This window comes from Oncorhynchus mykiss, chromosome 10, assembly GCF_057628025.1.
Source record: "Oncorhynchus mykiss isolate SJ-2025 chromosome 10, ASM5762802v1, whole genome shotgun sequence".
Classification (NCBI taxonomy): Eukaryota; Metazoa; Chordata; class Actinopteri; order Salmoniformes; family Salmonidae; genus Oncorhynchus; species Oncorhynchus mykiss.
In genome coordinates, this window is record NC_143031.1 from 62,765,509 (window position 1) to 62,781,191 (window position 15,683).

Consider the following 15,683-nt stretch of genomic DNA (forward strand, 5'->3'; position numbering starts at 1 on the left):
AGCAAGTGCTCCCGACGCCACTTGGGTACACTGAAGCATCCACCGAGAGGCTCTTGCTGCCAAGGGAATGCCTGACAGCTTGAAAGACGTTTTGGACACTACAGTGAAAATGGCCAAACAGTTCTATTTTTGTTTCATCAGACCAGAGGACATTTCTCCAAAAAGTACGATCTTTGTCCCCATGTGCAGTTGCAAACCGTAGTCTGGCTTTTTTATGGCGGTTTTGGAGCAGTGGCTTCTTCCTTGCTGAGCGGCCTTTCGGGTTATGTGGATATGGATACTTTTGTACCTGTTTCCTCCAGCATCTTCACAAGGTCCTTTGCTGTTGTTCTGGGATAGATTTGCACTTTTCGCACCAAAGTACGTTCATCTCTAGGAGACAGTACGTGTCTCCTTCCTGAGCAGGATGACGGCTGCCTGGTCCCATGGGGTTTATACTTGCATACTATTGTTTTGTACAAATGAACATGGTACCTTCAGGAATTTGGAAATTGCTCCCAAAGATGAACCAGATTTGTGGAGGTCAACAATTTTTTGTCTGATTTCTTTTGATTTTCCCATGATGTCAAGCAAAGAGGCACTGAGTTTGAAGGTAGGCCTTGAAATACATCCACAGGTACACCTCCAATTGACTCAAATTATGTCAGTTAGCCTATCAGAAGCTTCTAAAGTCATGACATCATTTTCTGGAATTTTCCAAGCTGTTTAAAGGCACAGTCAACTTAGTGTATGTAAACTTCTGACCCACTGGAATTGTGATACAGTGAAATAATCTGTCTGTAAACAATTGTTAGAAAATTACTTGTGTCATGCACAAAGTAGACTTCCTAACCGACTTGCTAAAACTATAGTTTGTCAACAAGACAAACTTCTGACTTCAACTGTATATCCATTTAGGCTTCTTGTGAATTTGCTGTCTACAAATTAGCTGTAATTATGTTCCTGCCCCTCGACCATCCGCTGAAGAAAAATATCTTCCCGCTGCTGAATCTGGTTGATGATCCCTGCCGTAGGCTGTACAGTTTCAATTACGGTCATTCAAAGTTAACTTAAAATATATCAATGTGCTCAAATTCATAAAAAAGGTATATGGTATGAGACATTGGAATCATTACACAATTTCAATAGCAGTAATGAGAATACATTTCACAATATCATTTCAAGCACGTGATGGTGAATGTGTTAATACAAATATTTACATCTAGTTGGAAACATTTTTCACTCAATAAAATATCAAGGAGGATCAGGTAAGTGTTAAGAACTTGAAATTACAATCAACATCATCATTTCACTATCAATCATGTTACTACTGTGCAAATCAGACACATTTCATCATTGGAAGGTAGGTATCCCGGTTAGAATCATGTAAGCAATAAATTATCAAACACTGTAGATATCAAATTTTTTTTCTTTCAATTTAGGTAACCCTAAGTCTTCTACTAACCAGCTGTGTATATTCTCCTAACCTGCTACGAAAAGTCAATTTGACAAAATAGGTATCCCTTCTAGACAAAACCGGATTTATCCTCCAACCTCCTTCTCTTCTGAACCTCTTCTTTCCACTTTGAAGGATATTTTGTTTTCTTGGCTGCCCATTCTCCTTCCCCTCAGCTGTGGCACTACAAGCTGTAAATAAAGAAACACACAAACAAAAACATATCTAGTATATGGCACAAAGAGCTTACTGAGATGATACACAGAATGTTTGGCAGATGTGCTTACAGGCCATAAAAACAGAAAGATATTTAGACACCCACACACACAATGAGAATGTGCAATGCATGGGAAGATGCTGCGGTGGACTGACCCATTGACCTGGTTAGCTAACGTTAACTAGCTACATGGTTGACAATGCAGCTAGCTAGCTTAGCCAGAATATCTAGTGGCAACCTAATGTGATAGTTAGATATTGCCAAACACATCTGATTAACTTGTTCACTTTGTATGCCAATGACAAGGTGGCTAGTTAGCCAACAAACAGAGATAATATGGGGAGCTATGTCTGTCAAATGCTGGGTTAGCCAAAGATAACTAGCTTTTTAGCTACCTAGAAATTTGATTTACACTCACCACGAAAACACAATTTCAACAGCAAAATTATGTCTTATAAATACTTATCTTATTCCAGAAATATATAATGTTACAAAGACAACAGGTAATTCAATTACAAATTACCTCTGATGGCATCTGGCTAAGAACCCAAGAGAAAAATATCCTCAGGAGTGAAGACGTCACTTCAAGAGCCATGGAGCTATGTTAACGTTTCCCAAACTCTGTCCTGGTGACCCCAAGGGGTGCATATATTGTATTATTTGCCCTAGCACTACACAGGTTATTTAAAATAATCAACTGTGTAGCGCCAGGGCAAAAAATGAAATATGCACCCCTTACGGTCCCCAGGACCGAGTTTGGGAAATGCTGAGATAGAGTTTTTAAAGGACTTCTTCAGGAAGGTTTAATGGCAGTTGGCATCCAATATATTGCATTACTGACACCAACTGGAATGGAGTAGACATCCATTATGCTTTGTGATACAAAAATGTACAAGGAAGAAGGAAAAAAATGGCCCTACCAACTAACCCTACACTCATAAAAGAAACACCCTCTTACACAATTTTAACCTTAGATGATCCTACACCAGGCCGCCGGGCTGGGAGGATGGGGCTCTACCAATCAACAACCCCTGTAAATCTTCTGCAGTTAAATCTAGTAATCCCAAATACCACTCTGCAGCTGCCCCAACAACACCTACAGTGCCTTGCAAAATAATTCATCCCCCTATGCGTTGGACCAATTTTTCAGTTTTTGATTTGTTAAAAAAATTTGAAATATCCAATAAATGTCGTTCCACTTCATGATTGTGTCCCACTTGTTGTTGATTCTTCACAAAAAAATACAGTTTTATATCTTTATGTTTGAAGCCTGAAATGTGGCAAAAGGTCACAAAGTTCAAGGGGGCCGAATACTTTCGCAAGGCACTGTAAGTGTCACATGATCTCAGTATATATACACATGTTCTGAAAGCCCCCAGAGTCTGCAACACCACTAAGCAAGGGGCACCACCAAGCAAGCGGCACCATGAAGACCAAGGAGATCTCCAAACAGGTCAGGGACAAAGTTGTGGAGAAGTACATATCAGGGTTGGGTCATAAAAAAATATACAAAACTTTTAACATCCCATGGAGCACCATTAAATCCATTATTAATTTAAATAGAAATATTATGGCACCACAACAAACCTGCAAAGAGAGGGACACCCACCAAAACTCACGGAACAGGCAAGGAGGGCATTAATCAGAGAGGCAACAAAGTGACCAAAGATAACCCTGAAAGAGCTGCAAAGATCCACAGTGGAGATTGGAGTATCTGTCCATTGGACCACTTTAAGCCGTACAATCCAAAGAGCTGGGCTTTACGGAAGAGTGGCCAGAAAAAAGCCATTGCTTAAATAAAAAATAAGCAAACATGTTTGGTGTTTGCCAAAAGGTATGTGGGAGACTCCCCAAACATATGAAAGAAGGTACTCTGGTCAGATGATACTAAAATTGAGCTTTTTGGCCATCAAGAAAAATGCTATGTCTGGCGCAAACCCAACACCTCGCATCACCCCGAGAACACCATCCCCACAGTGAAGCATAGTGGTGGCAGCATCATGACGTGGAGATGTTTTTCATTGGCAGGGACTGGGAAACTGGTCAGAATTGAAGAAATGGTGGATGGTGCTAAATACAGGGAAATTGTTGAGGGAAACCTGTTTCAGTCTTCCAGAGATTTGACACCGGGACGGAGGTTCACCTTCCAGCAGGACAATGACCATAAGCATACTGCTAAAGCAACACTCGAGTGGTTTAAGGGGAAACATTGAATGTCTTGGAATGGCCTAGTCAAAGCCCAGACCTCAATCCAATTGAGAATCTGTGGCATGACGGCTAGGTGTCCCGCTAGCGGGACACAAGCCGACAACATCAGGGGAAATTGGAGGGGGAGCAATTCAAATAAATAATCGTACTCTTACACATTCATGAACATACAACAGTCTTATACCATTTAAAAGCTTAACTTCTTGTTAATCTAACTGCTCTAAAGTCAAAGGGCAGCAGTGGGCTGGATTCAACCCCATGCCAGCTCTGGCATATGTGTGCTGGGGTCATCTGCTGTAACCACTGGACAATACAGGCACTGAAACAACCATTAATGTATTTTGCCTATTGCTTGCCTTGAACATATAATAGAACAATTAAATCAACAACAAAAAACAGGATGTCCAGGGGAGGCAGGGGAGCCGGTATCTGGTGAGTGGTGGCTGTCCAACAGCCTTTTTTTTATTTTTAAGTTAACCAGGTAAATTGACTGAAAATACACTCTCATTTACAGCAACTCCCTGGGGATTAGTTACAGGGGAGAAGAGGGGGAATGAATGAGCCGATTGGAAGCTGGGTGGGATTACGCCAGTTATATGCATCCAGGGTCCTCCATTTATCTCTATGATGGAAACTTGACACCAAAACACCTGTTATTGTGCCAAAATAAAGACATGTAAAGTGATCATTTAAACATTGAACAACATAATTAGTTAGATACATGAGTAATTTCAGATTCATACAATCCACATTGAACATTTGACAGAGAACAATAGAAATTATATTTCTTTCATTTCAATGTAAAGGTTTTGAAAATCATGTTTTTACTATTTTATTAATTTGGTATGCAGATAAAAATGTCTAAAATGAATCTGTAATGGAAGAAAATGATTAAAATGATAATAATAATAATTAAAATGATCACTACTACTCATGGTTCTCCTTTTGTTGCAACTTGTTCACTATGTTTTGGAAGTGATACATCTATTTGGGTGGTAAGGAATTCAGGTTAATATATTGAAATATCCAATACAAAAAAAGTGTAAGTAGTATACTGTATGTCAGAATATGTTTGCTGAAAGTTTGGGAAAAGTAGGATACAAATTTGCAAATTCTTTCAACCCCCCAAATTTGCACCACTTCTGTGAAAGGATAGGGTACAGGGTGGCATTTTGGAAACAGAGCAGAGACAAGAGGAGTGTCTGCCCCCCTGACAGCCTGCCTGCACTCGTGTGAAGTATATGATATTTCCCTTGACCTGACATGAAAATAGTCTGTTTACTCTGACTGGACACAAACCCAGTTAAGAGATCCAAATGTGTATTTATTTTTAATGACTGCATGATTGCCAGATTGTTTCTGCTCTATCAACAGTAACAGACATGAGTGGTTCAACAGAATCATTTATTGAATATGAACGATTCAAAAATGAAAAGAAAACATGCAAAAAAACTCTTTATACACATTTGTTTAACCGTTGAAAACATTTGGGTCTTATCGTCCAATCTCACTATTAAATACGGACACAAAGATGCAATGTGAAGCACTAGCAAGAATCTTCCCAGATAAGAGGGAATTAATCAAACCTAGAGTTGCAAATTCTGGATTTCCATGTTATTCCCTCCTGAATACGGGATTCTTCCGAACAGAATTCATGTAAAAACGTTTTGGTAACGTTACCGGAAAATTGCAACCCTAATCAAAACGTACATATTTTTGCCAGGGCATCTACAACTACCAATCTCTTCACAAGATATCACATAACATTTGTAAAAAAAAAAACAGGTTACAATTGTCCCTCTGTATCTGGTGAAACTGGGGGTATCAACTCTCCCTCAGAAACTCTGATACAGGGTAGTTTCCCTGCCCTGTGGATGTAGAGGAGGGGCTCCACAAACCCACTGACCACACTGATGAAGAGACAAATATATGAGACATAAAGCAACTGCCCAGAATCTAAGATTCCAAGAAAAGTTCAAACCACCAGCCATGGGAGGTAGTTCACCGTCATAGACACCATGATAATCAAAATGATCTTAAACACCCTCATCTTCGTGTTATTTGTCCCCTCCCTCTCTCTCTCCCCTTCCCCCGGCCCAGGCTGTTTCAGAGTCCTGAGAACTGAGAGGCAGCAGAATAACATAAATGCAATTAAGACCAGAAATTCACCCAAAGACACATGATATCGGACATGTTGATGGTGTACAATCATAATAGTAAAACAGAACACAACAAACCAAACCAGTCCAGAACACCCCACCTTGTATCTCAGGGGTCTGTACTTCAGGAAGACCACAGGATGGACAACTGCCAGGTAGCGCTCAAAACATATACAGCACTGGAACAAGGGGCGACCTGTTTAGGCACATTATTTCCAGCAACATCGCACCCTGCAACCCACTGTTGGTTTGCCTCTGAGGCTAAGCAGGGTCAGTCCTACATGTTCAGACCCTGTTTGTGAGACCAGATGTAGCTGGAAGTGATGGAAGATGGTACCGTACTGGATGACCGCCATTTTGCAAGCGCCGACCCAACTTGGCTATTTTGTGATTCTATTAACGTTTATTTTTACTTTATCTTCCCGAAATGTATTCGCTATCGACAAGAACTTTTGAACATTGGATCGGCAGTTTACTAACCTCAATTCCAGTTTCAACTTCGCCTCATCTGCTCTGGGATCTTTCTGTCACTCTGACCCAATTTTGGGCTACCAAGAAGAAACGGTGATGTTACAGAGGCAAGAGAGGGGTGTTACTGGTGAGATTAAGGTAAAAGGAGAACCGGCCACCTGTTGGCATTCTACTGGTCACTTGATAATAAGATGGATTACATCTGATCTTTGATTGTCTACCAACGGGACTCTCAAAACTGCAATATTCTCTGCTTTTCTGAAACATGGCTCTCAGACAAGATACCCCATCGCAATACAACTCGATGGATTCTCCATTCACCGTGCCGACAGGACAGTGGAGTCCAGGAAATCAAGGGGGGCAGGGGTTTCAGAAATCTGTGATTTTAATAAAGAGACATTCAGCAATTCAACAGTTGGCGACGAGAGAGCTTGCTTCCAAAATGGAGAAAGTCCCCAACTTTATGCAAATTATGAGCATTGCATCCACGCAATAGCCAATTGGAGGAAGGAGGGTCTCGCTAGTTAGCTTTGACACTGAGCTGGATAGGCTAACAACCAACATGTTGTTTTACATGCTGTTCAGAAGATAAACCGCTGAGGGGAGGTTTTGGCAAGAAGCTGAAGATAGTGAGTTGTGTGAGTGTCATGTTTTATGCCACTGCTCTGAAGTATGGCATCAAAACTTGAAAAACTAGAAACATTTATATTTGTGTGATACATAATGTAAGAATAACGTTTTAAAAAGATAAGAAGTGGATATGTTATTTAGGAATGGCTCACGTCGACAGACTTTAGAATTGACATCAGATTTGTGTTGCATAAGCAGGAGGCTGAGCAGCTTTCTGGATCTTATAGACCACTATCACTGTTAAATGTAGATGCCAAAAGCCTTTAAAACTGACATATTTTTCACTGCTGGTAAATGCTAACCAAACATGGTTCACCCAAAAAGAGGAAATGTGGTCATCCTGTCTGGGTTGGCGCCCCCCCCCCCCCCCCTTAAGTTGTGCCGTGGCGGAGGTCTTGTGGGCTATACTCAGCCTTGTCTCAGGATGGTAAGTTGGTGGTTGAAGATATCCCTCTAGTGGTGTGGGGGCTGTGCTTTGGCAAAGTGGGTGGGGTTATATCCTTCCTGTTTGGCCCTGTCCGGGGGTGTCCTCGGAGTGGGCCACAGTGTCTCCTGACCCCTCCTGTCTCAGCCTCCAGTATTTATGCTGCAGTAGTTTATGTGTCGGGGGGCTAGGGTCAGTTTGTTATATCTGGAGTACTTCTCCTGTCCTATTCGGTGTCCTGTGTGAATCTAAGTGTGCGTTCTCTAATTCTCTCCTTCTCTCTTTCTCTCTCTCGGAGGACCTGAGCCCTAGGACCATGCCCCAGGACTACCTGACATGATGACTCCTTGCTGTCCCCAGTCCACCTGGCTGTGCTGCTGCTCCAGTTTCAACTGTTCTGCCTTATTATTATTCGACCATGCTGATCATTTATGAACATTTGAACATCTTGGCCATGTTCTGTTATAATCTCCACCTGGCACAGCCAGAAGAGGACTGGCCATCCCACATATGCTCTCTCTAATTCTCTCTTTCTTTCTCTCTCTCGGAGGACCTGAGCCCTAGGACCATGCCCCAGGAATACCTGACATGATGACTCCTTGCTGTCCCCAGTCCACCTGACTGTGCTGCTGCTCCAGTTTCAACTATTCTGCCTTATTATTATTCGACCATGCTGGTCATTTATGAACATTTGAACATCTTGACCATGTTTTGTTATAATCTCCACCCGGCACAGCCAGAAGAGGACTGGCCACCCCACATAGCCTGGTTCCTCTCTAGGTTTCTTCCTAGGTTTTGGCCTTTCTAGGGAGTTTTTCCTAGCCACCGTGCTTCTTCACCTGCATTGCTTGCTGTTTGGGGTTTTAGGCTGGGTTTCTGTACAGCACTTTGAGATATCAGCTGATGTACGAAGGGCTATATAAAATAAATTTGATTGATTGATTGATTGAAAAGACCAGAAAAATAAAAGGTCAAATATTTCAATTAATTGAGGCATCTAAGTAAGAAAATGTACCCATTTCTTTGAATGTAGTTTGAGTATATCATGGACAAATTGCATTTTCAGTTTTTGATTCAGACTGTTTGATAGAGGTGAGGTGATGGGTAGCATAAGCTTACAGACCAGGGTTCGTCAACTATGTTTGGCTTCGAGCCCAAAAAATGTATAGAGTTAATAGTCGGCGGGCCAGAATCATAATTAGCATATAATATTAGCACAGTTAAAAGGCCTACACTACAAATTGAACAACATTTTTAACACATTTGATTAGTACATAATACATTCAGTGACAAAATTATTTCGATCTGATCAAGTTCATAAAATCACCAATATCTCTATTCAATTATTATTTTTGGTTTATTTCTCTGTGCATTGATTGGTGGGGGAAAAACAGGTCTACGTAGCCTACACTACTTTTTAAAATGTCAACATGCGTTCAGAACAATTAGCTTGATCGCAAGAGAACATGTCGCTCTCAAAAAGTATCAAAAGAAAGGTGGATAATAAAAATAAAACGTTTCAGGGAAGAATGGCCAGAGAGATATGCATTCATCTTTCTCCAATGCCAAGCCAGTGTGTCTTATTTGCAATGAAAATGTCGCTGATTTGCAAAGAATTTCATCTCAGACGGCATTATGAATCTAAGCATGGCACTTTCAAAGTGGCCTTCCCGCCCCAGACAGAGGCCGGATGCAGAAAAATGGAAGCATTGACTACAAGCTACAAACACAGCAGCAGAATCCTCCTTCAGAAGGTCACAAGTGCCTCCCTAAAAGCATACCTGGGTTTTAACCAAACACAACATGCCCTTCACAGATGCAGAGGTTTTTAAAAAGTGCATGGTGATGGTTTTGGAGGAATTGGCTACCGACAAGTCTATGGATAGCATACTTGCATCTGTCAAACAGGTGCCCCTGTCTGCATCAACAGCCAGAAGCCGTGTCCATGCACTGGCGGATGATGTGCATAGGATTGTTCTGGAAGGGCTCAGTCAGGCTGAGCATTTTTCCCTGGCTATTGATGAGAGTACTGACAACACAGATGTAGCACAGGTGTGTGTGTATGTCCGTTATTTTCGAACACACCACCGGGGACATCCTATTCACAAATCTGGAAGAATTGTTTACGCAGCATGGCTTGTCAATCGAAAAAGTCTACTTTGTGGTCACCGACGAGGCTCCTGCTATGATGGGAGACACAGGGGCCTGGTCAGCAGGTTGAAGGAAATAGCCCCACAAATGAATGGCTTGCGTTGTCTCATCCATCCGAGTGTGCTGTGTTCCAACATAAACTGTGAGCTAAAAGATGTGTTGGATAAAATAATGTGAATAAATCAACATTGTCAGGTGGACATCAAGCACACAACAGTCTTTTCCGCAAGCATATTACAGAATCGGGAGGCTATCCACGATGATCTCCTGCTTCACAACAACGTGCGCTATGCTGAGTAAAGGAAAAGCTGTAGAGCGATTATGTGAACTGCATGACCAGGTTGTTGTTTTGTCCGAAAAAGCTAAATGAGGGCAGCAGCTGACCACATTCGTATTCTGGAAATTGAGGAATTCCTCTAATGTAGATTTTTTTTGGCTGACATGTTCTGTCACTTAAACGGGTTAAATCTGCAGTTACAAAGGAAGAAGGAAAACTTGAGGCCTTTACTAGGAAGCTTGAGTTGTTCGATTTGGACTTTGGACTCGATTTGGACAGTGCACTTCAGCACACTGAAAAAAACTACAGGCAGAGGGGACCAGTCCACTGCATTGTCACAGAGGTGATAGAAGATCTCATCAAGCAGCTGAGAGACAACTTCTCCACCAGATTTGAAGATTACAGCATGCCCAAGGATATCATTGCGTTTGTACGTGATCCTTTCACAGTCCGCCCAGGTGGGGAATTCTCTTCCCTCGCTAAGAAAACGATACCCTCGCTGGATGATGATGCAATTCAAACTGAGCTGATTGGATTCCAGACATCGAGCCAAGTCAGGGATGCGCTCCGGAGTGTTGAGTCCTTGTGTGCGTTTTGGGTGGCATGCTCAGAGGAATACAGCACAATAAAGACACTTGACTTTTATGTGCCAACAACGTTTGGATCGACTTACCTGCGAGTCCTCACAGGAACTCGCACGACAGGAACCGGCTTTCACATACTGTAAGCCAATCGAGGACTGCCTGCGCGTCACAATCACATCCCTCTCACCGGACATCCACAAGATCGTGTCCGAGGGGAAATTCAACTTTCCATTAAGTAAGTAACTTAGTATTTAATAAATACTCATCTAGGCTACTAACATTATTGTGACGATTATTATTATTATTAGTTGTTTAGTCGTTACAGGAGCAGGTTATCCCGAGACTCCCAATAAAGGATACAGACATTCAAATCAAATCATTTTGGGGGGGATCACCTACACATGGTTAGCAGATGTTAATGTGAGAGTAGTGAAATGCTTGTGCTTCTAGTTCCAACATTGCAGTAATATCGAACAAGTAATCAACAATTCTCTAACAACTACCTAATACACACAAATCTAAAGGGGTGAACGGGAATATGAATATATGGATGATCGGTGGCCGAGCGGCATAGGCAAGGTGGTATAAAATACATAGATGGTATAAAATACAGTATATACATGTGATATGAGTAATGTAGGATATGTAAACATTACTAAAGTGCCATTATTTAAAGTGGCAATGTTTAAAGTGACTAGTGATCCATTTATTAAAGTGGCCAGTGTTTGGGTCTCAATGTACGCAGCAGCCTCTCTGAGTTAGTGATTGCTGTTCAGTAGTCTGATGGCCATTAAGATATAAGCTGTTTTTCAGTCTCTCTGTCCCAGCTTTAATGCACCTGTACTGACCTCGCCTTCTGGATGGTAGGGGTGTGAACAGGCAGTGGCTCGGGTGGTTGTTGTCCTTGATGATCTTTTTGGCCATCCTGTAACATCGGGTGCTGTAGGTGTCATGGAGGGCAGGTAGTCTGCCCCCGGTGATGCGTTGTGCAGACCGCACCACCCTCTGGAGAGACTTGTGAGGGTGGTGCAGTTTCCGTACCAGGCTGTGATACAGCCCGACAGGATGCTCTTGATTGTGCATCTGTAAAAGTTTGTCAGGGATTTGGGTGACACGCCAAATTTCTTCAGCCTCCTGTTGCACCTTCTTCACCACACTGTCTGTGTGGGTGGACCATTTCAGTTTGTCTGTGATGTGTACGCCGAGGAACTTAAAACTTTCCACCTTCTCCACTGCTGTCGCTCCGTTATTGTTGGTAATCAAGCCCACTACTGTTATGGTGTCTGCAAATTTGATGATTGAGTTGAAGGCGTGCATGGCCACGCAGTCGTGGGTTAACAGGGAGTACAGGAGGGGGCTGAGCATGCAGCGAAGTGGAGATGTTGTTCTCTACCTTCACCACCCTGGGCGCAGCCCGTTAGAAAGTCCAGGACCCAATTGCACAGGGCGGGGTTGAGACCCAGGGCCTCCAGCTTGATGTTGAGCTTGGAGGGTACTATGGTGTCGAATGCTGAGCTGTAGTCAATGAACAGCATTTTTAGGTATTCCTTTTGTCCAGATTGTATAGGGCAGTGTGTAGTGTGATTGCATCGTCTGTGGACCTGTTGGGGCGGTATACAAACTGAACTAGTTCCAGGGTGGCCGGTAAGGTGGAGGTGATATGATCCTTGACTAGTCTCTCAAAGCACTTCATGATGAGTGCTACAGGGCAGTAGTCATTTAGTTCAGTTATCTTTGCCTTCTTGGGTACATGAACAATGGTAGCCATCTTGAAGCATGTGGGGTCAACAGACTGGGATAGGGAGCGATTGAAAATGTCCGTAAACACACCAGCCAGCTGGCCTGCGCATGCTCTGAGGACGCGGCTAGGGATGCTGTCTGGGCCAGCAGCCTTGCGAGGGTTAACACGTTTAAATATTTTACTCATGCTGGCCACGAAGAAGGAGAGGGGGTGGCACAGTCGTTTTTATCGGGCAGCGACGGTAGCACTGTATTTTCCTCAAAGCGGGCAAAGAAGGTGTTTAGTTTGTCTGGAAGCGTGACGTCATTGTCCGTGACATGGCTGGTTTTCTATTTGTAGTCCGTGATTTCCTGTAGACCCTGTCACATACGTCTCGTGTAAGAGCCGTTGAATTACGACTCCACCTTGTCTCTGTACCGGCATTTCGCTTGTTTGATTGCCTTGGAGGGAATAACGACAATGTACATATTCAGCCATATTCCCAGATCGCTTTCCATGGTTAAATGCGGTGGTTTGAGCTTTCAGTTTTGCGCGAATGCCTTCATCCATGCACGTTTTCTGGTTAGGGTATGGTTTAATAGTCACAGTGGGTACAACATCTCCAATGCACATCTTTATAAACTCAGTCAGCGTATAGGTCGATGTTCTCTGAAGCTGACTGGAACGTATTCCGATTGATAAGACCTGCGTTGAATGGTTCTAGTCACTGGTATATCCTGTTTGAGTTTCTCCCTATAAGACGATAGGATCAAGATGGCGTCGTGGTCAGATTTGCCGAAGGGAGGGCGGGGGAGGGCTTTGTATGCATCACGGAAGTTAGAATAGTAGTGGTCAAGTGTATTGGCCCTGCGCGTAGTGCAATCAATATGCTGATAGAATTTAGGTAGTCTTGTTCTCAAATTTGCTTTGTTAAAATCCCCAGCTAAAATACAGTGCCTTGCGAAAGTATTCGGCCCCCTTGAACTTTGCGACCTTTTGCCACATTTCAGGCTTCAAACATAAAGATATAAAACGGTATTTTTTTGTGAAGAATCAACAAGTGGGACACAATCATGAAGTGGAACGACATTTATTGGATATTTCAAACTTTTTTAACTAATCAAAAACGGAAAAATTGGGCGTGCAAAATTATTCAGCCCCTTTACTTTCAGTGCAGCAAACTCTCTCCAGAAGTTCAGTGAGGATCTCTGAATGATCCAATGTTGACCTAAATGACTAATGATGATAAATACAATCCACCTGTGTGTAATCAAGTCTCCGTATAAATGCACCTGCACTGTGATAGTCTCAGAGGTCCGTCAAAAGCGCAGAGAGCATCATGAAGAACAAGGAACACACCAGGCAGGTCCGAGATACTGTTGTGAAGAAGTTTAAAGCCGGATTTGGATACAAAAAGATTTCCCAAGCTTTAAACATCCCAAGGAGCACTGTGCAAGCGATAATATTGAAATGGAAGGAGTATCAGACCACTGCAAATCTACCAAGACCTGGCCGTCCCTCTAAACTTTCAGCTCATACAAGGAGAAGACTGATCAGAGATGCAGCCAAGAGACCCATGATCACTCTGGATGAACTGCAGAGATCTACAGCTGAGGTGGGAGACTCTGTCCATAGGACAACAATCAGTCGTATATTGCACAAATCTGGCCTTTATGGAAGAGTGGCAAGAAGAAAGCCATTTCTTAAAGATATCCATAAAAAGTGTCGTTTAAAGTTTGCCACAAGCCACCTGGGAGACACACCAAACATGTGGAAGAAGGTGCTCTGGTCAGATGGACCCAAAATTGAACTTTTTGGCAACAATGCAAAATGTTATGTTTGGCGTAAAAGCAACACAGCTCATCACCCTGAACACAACATCCCCACTGTCAAACATGGTGGTGGCAGCATCATGGTTTGGGCCTGCTCTTCTTCAGCAGGGACAGGGAAGATGGTTAAAATTGATGGGAAGATGGATGGAGCTTAATACAGGACCATTCTGGAAGAAAACCTGATGGAGTCTGCAAAAGACCTGAGACTGGGACGGAGATTTGTCTTCCATCAAGACAATGATCCAAAACATAAAGCAAAATCTACAATGGAATGGTTCAAAAATAAACATATCCAGGTGTTAGAATGGCCACGTCAAAGTCCAGACCTGAATCCAATCGAGAATCTGTGGAAAGAACTGAAAACTGCTGTTCACAAATGCTCTCCATCCAACCTCACTGAGCTCGAGCTGTTTTGCAAGGAGGATTGGGAAAAAATGTCAGTCTCTCGATGTGCAAAACTGATAGAGACATACCCCAAGCGACTTACAGCTGTAATCGCAGCAAAAGGTGGCGCTACAAAGTATTAACTTAAGGGGGCTGAATAATTTTGCACGCCCAATTTTTCAGTTTTTGATTTGTTAAAAAAGTTTGAAATATCCAATAAATGTCGTTCCACTTCATGATTGTGTCCCACTTGTTGTTGATTCTTCCCCAAAAAATACAGTTTTATATCTTTATGTTTGAAGCCTGAAATGTGGCAAAAGGTCGCAAAGTTCAAGGGGGCCGAATACTTTCGCAAGGCAATGTAAATGCAGCCTCAGGATATATGGTTTCCAGTTTACATAGAGTCCAGTGAAGTTCCTTGAGGGCCGTCTTGGTGTCTGCTTGAGGGGGAATGTACACAGCTGTGACTATAACCAATGAGAATTCTCTTAGTAGGTAAAATGGGCGGCATGTGATTGTAAGGAATTCTAGGTCAGGTGAGCAGAAGGACTTGAGTTCCTGTATGTTGTTATGATGGCACCATGAGTCATTAATCATGAAGCATGCACTCCCGCCCTTCCTCTTCACAGAGAGGTGTTTATCTCTGTCGGCGCGATGCATGGAGAAGCCCGGAGGCTGAACTGATTCTGGCAACATAACATATAAACTGGTCAAACTAAGTAGAGAATCAATCTTCAGGATGTTATCATCACATATATCCAATAACGTTCCAACCGGAGCATTCATTTTTGTCTACAGAGTAATGGAACTCATGGCGATATCATGAGTACTGCGCAAAACCAGGAACTGGCATTCTGCCAGACCACTGACTCATTCCCCTCCCATCCGGCCCCACATCACACTAGAGGCTTCATTCCACATTCTACTGACTGTTGACATCTAGTGGAAGGCGTAGGAAGTGCGAACAGATCCATATCTTACTGGGATGTGGATAGGCGATGAGTTGAAAATCAACCAGCCCCAGAATTTCCACTTCCTGCTTGGAAGTTTGCCTGCCCTATGAGTTCTGTTATACTCACAGACATAATTCAAACAGTTTTAGAAACTTCAGAGTGTTTTCTATCCAATAGTAATAATAATATGCATATATTAGCAGCTGGGACAGAGTAGGAGGCAGTTCACTATGGGCAC

The 15,683-nt window shown here is 42.7% G+C and overlaps 1 pseudogene; it reads left to right on the forward strand.

Moving 5' to 3' along the window:
- Positions 1-9,882: 9,882 nt before the first annotated feature.
- LOC149980143 (zinc finger BED domain-containing protein 5-like) lies at positions 9,883-10,799 on the forward strand (annotated as a pseudogene).
- The last annotated feature ends 4,884 nt before the right edge of the window (positions 10,800-15,683 follow it).